Consider the following 3,356-nt stretch of genomic DNA (forward strand, 5'->3'; position numbering starts at 1 on the left):
CAGGGCCCTGCCTGGCCAGAGCCCAGAGTGCAGCGGGCTGGGCAAGGGCCCCTCCTCCCCCCACCAGCAGCCCGGCACGGGGGTGGCTGGCCAACCACTGGCTGTTTGGCGGCCCCAGGGTGGCCCACGGCCAACCCCAGGCGGACACATGGCCACCAATCGCCCGTCCAACTCTGGAAGCTGTGATGGTTCAAACCCACCAAGTTTCTCTTGCGCCCAAGTTCCTCCACGTACCCGGAGCACAGGACACCTGTGTGTCCACGCACACGTGCTCCACGCACGGGCCACGGCGCAGAGAGCACGCCATCCACATCCGGCCGCCACGTGGACACCCGTGTTCATGCTCAGTGAACTCAGAATGAGTGCGGGCTCTGGAGGACGCAGGCCCGCGTTCGAACCCCGTGCCAGCCCTCAGCAGCGGGTTGATCCTGGGGAACTCACTCGCCTGAGCTTGGTGCCCCCCCCTGAGGACAGCCCTCGCGTCCAGGCGTTTCTGAGGGGCTGTGTGTGAGCTAGGCGTGTGCCAAGTGCTGTCCGGGTGTCACCGTGAGGCCGGGACATGTGCTGGCCCATTGCACAGATGGGGAAGGGGGCGTAGCGAGGTGAAGCTCGCTCCTGACCAGGGAGGAGAGGCCCCCATCGCTGAGACTGACCCGAATCTTCGAGAGCCCCGGCCCTGACGAGAAATACAACTCAGATGCCGAGACAGGGTCGACCACAGGCTAAATAAAGGACCCCCCGTCGGAAAGGACGAAAGGGTTTTAAAAAATCCGGGAAATTGGCTCCCCAACGGGGCTGGCAAATGCCATCAACTGTTCCTTCCATTCCCCAGCGTCTCCACCAACAGGTACGTCCCTAAGACAAGCCTCAAAAAAAGCCGCAGCCCAACTCCGACTTACTCTGCAGGACGCAGCCCAGCCCGCCTGCTGGAGGCACCGGCCACCCCAGGAAGGGGCCTCGGGGCTGGGGGCTGGGGGCTGGGGGCTGGGAACAGGAAAGGAATCCAGAACTTAGAGATGCAGCAGCAAACACTTAAAAAACGAGGAGGAGGGGGGAGAGGAGCCCTCGGAGCTGATTACAACACCGTAATGTGAGCAAATTCACAAAATAAACAGTCACCAGCGTTTGCCAATGATTGCGGCTGTAAAGGTGCTCTGCCCTCCTGGGTGGCGATAGGGACCGATATAGGGTGCCCTTTATCTTGGCAAGATACATTTTTTTAAAGTTTATGGCTACTCTTTGTAGTTACCTGTTGATTATTATTATTTTTTTTTTAGTTTGGATTTTAAAGTACCTTTAGACCATGCCAAATATTTAACCAGCTGTTTTTTCATAAAAGTCTCAAAATGACTTTATGGAAGGCTGTACATACAACACCCAGACAGTCAATGTCCGCCCTGCGACACTGTGAAGATAGCACAATCTAACCCTGCCCACACCCCACAACGCTGAGTTTCAACCCAAGGCTAGCTCGGCCCACGCTGCAGAACAAGATAAAAACTGGTAACTCATTAAGACACGGCCGGTCCTTTGACCAAGGTCATGTGCCGTCTCAAAAGGCAGAGATAAAGACCAAAATTTAAATTAAAATCTAATGAAGGGGATCGTGTTCCCCGACAGAATTTTTCGGGAGCGGGCAGGTCACTGGGTCAGGCTGCTCCTCGAGGCGGAGGCAACTTGTTTGTTTTGACCTCCGATCTCCCAAACCGTCGGCTCCACCATGGGAATACGCCGCGTGGCCAAAGCCCGGAGCCCGACAGACCAGCCCATCTGTGCTGTGAGAACGGGCCACTTCAGTCTACAGCGGAGTTTATATAGAAGCGGCGATGTGAAAACTGCTATGCGTGCTGCTGCTTTAAAAAAAAAAACAACACACACACAAAAAAACACAATCCTGCTGAGAAGTAGCGGGTGCCGTGGAGAATGCTGAGATTCTGCCTGATTTACAAAAATAAAAAAATAAAAAGTCTATGGAATTTTTCACTGATTTGGGGAAGAGGTCTATTTTACTGATTTCACCCAAGTTAAGAACTACGATGGTCACTGACCATCCGGCTCTGCAAGTTATACGCCGGGTAAGGTGGTAGCCACATACATTAAAACCACGAGGCGAACCTCATCTCGGTGCAGAATACTAATTCAGAACGAAAACGCTCATTTATGGAAATTAATTGATCTTATGCTACTTGCCCCACCTCGTCCAAAAAGAAGATGATTTGATACTCAGGAAATGTGACTACCTATCATTCCGGGATTTAGGGTTAAAAATCTCTTTCACCTGCGTTAATTACAGCGAAAAAAAGTCAAATTAAAAGAGATGAGCAGTGGGCAGCTATTAAAAGTATTAAGTGCTTTTAAAAATGATTAACACCCCCCCCCTCCAACCTCCAAATGCCTCTCTCTACTCTTGCTCGCTTGGCTTTAAAGGGTACGACACCCTGTTTCTTTCCCTGACTTTTATTTTGTCACCGGTGTTTCATGGGGTGCTTGCTAAATATTTGGGTGGCACGCGCCTGCCGCCTGCAGCAGCGGGACGTGCCTGTCATACCGCGGAAATGTTTCCATTCCCGCCGCTGCGTGCGCCCGTCTCCGCAGCCCACGTCCTCCAGGATCGACTGCTGTCTGGTCTCAGAACAAAGCAGCCGCCGATTTTTCCTCGTGTGGGCTGAGCTGCCCAGGCCCCCACGGCTCTGAATTAGAAAAACAAAGATGCACGCACACGAGAATCTGCCTGTGAGCTGCAAGCTAGAACTTTCTGGACCAAGCGGGCCATTTTGCATAAATCAAGACCCGGGCTGCCCTGAAACTCCCGGGGAAGCCGGCTGCGTCTGCAGGCCACGCTCCCTCAGCCCGCCCGAGGGCGGAGGTGAGCTCGCAGCTGCACTTTGCAAAACCCACCTTTTAAGGAAAAAGGTTCAGCCACTCCGAAGGGTCAGGGACCAACAAAGAAACTCAGGCAGCCCCGGCCCCAGCTCTCCACGAGCCCTGGCGGGCCCCGGGGACACGGAGGGAGGTCGGCACCAGCAGAGGATTAGGACCACGCAGGGCCCCCCCCAGGGTCTGTCCGGCGGCGGACAAGCCCATGTGCCCCCCGCATGCAGGCGGTGGGCAGGGCGGCTGGGAGCCGGCCCAGCACTGTGAGTGCTTAAACGAGGGCTTAAAAAATTAAAAGCCCCCAAACCTAACAGATTCTCCCACACTGAGCTGAGAGTCCAAAACAGCTTTCTTTTCTTTCTTTTTTTCAAAAAAAATAAAATAAAACGAAAGGGAAAGAGAACTGGATCCCCACGCTGTGGACACGGCGGCATTAAAGATGCCGGACCACATAAAGGGCCTCTGTTCCCTGAGGCTGGGCC

At 54.2% G+C, this 3,356-nt stretch overlaps 1 long non-coding RNA gene across 1 annotated transcript in view; it reads left to right on the forward strand.

The window, feature by feature from the left end:
* Positions 1 to 3,336, forward strand: part of LOC106724744 — an 8,885-nt gene extending 5,549 nt beyond the window's left edge. The window contains exon 3 of the long non-coding RNA XR_001360585.1: positions 669 to 3,336. This is a non-coding gene — a long non-coding RNA (uncharacterized LOC106724744). The remainder of the gene's footprint in view (positions 1 to 668) is intronic.
* The last annotated feature ends 20 nt before the right edge of the window (positions 3,337 to 3,356 follow it).

Source organism: Myotis brandtii, unplaced genomic scaffold, assembly GCF_000412655.1.
Source record: "Myotis brandtii unplaced genomic scaffold, ASM41265v1 scaffold952, whole genome shotgun sequence".
NCBI lineage: Eukaryota > Metazoa > Chordata > Mammalia > Chiroptera > Vespertilionidae > Myotis > Myotis brandtii.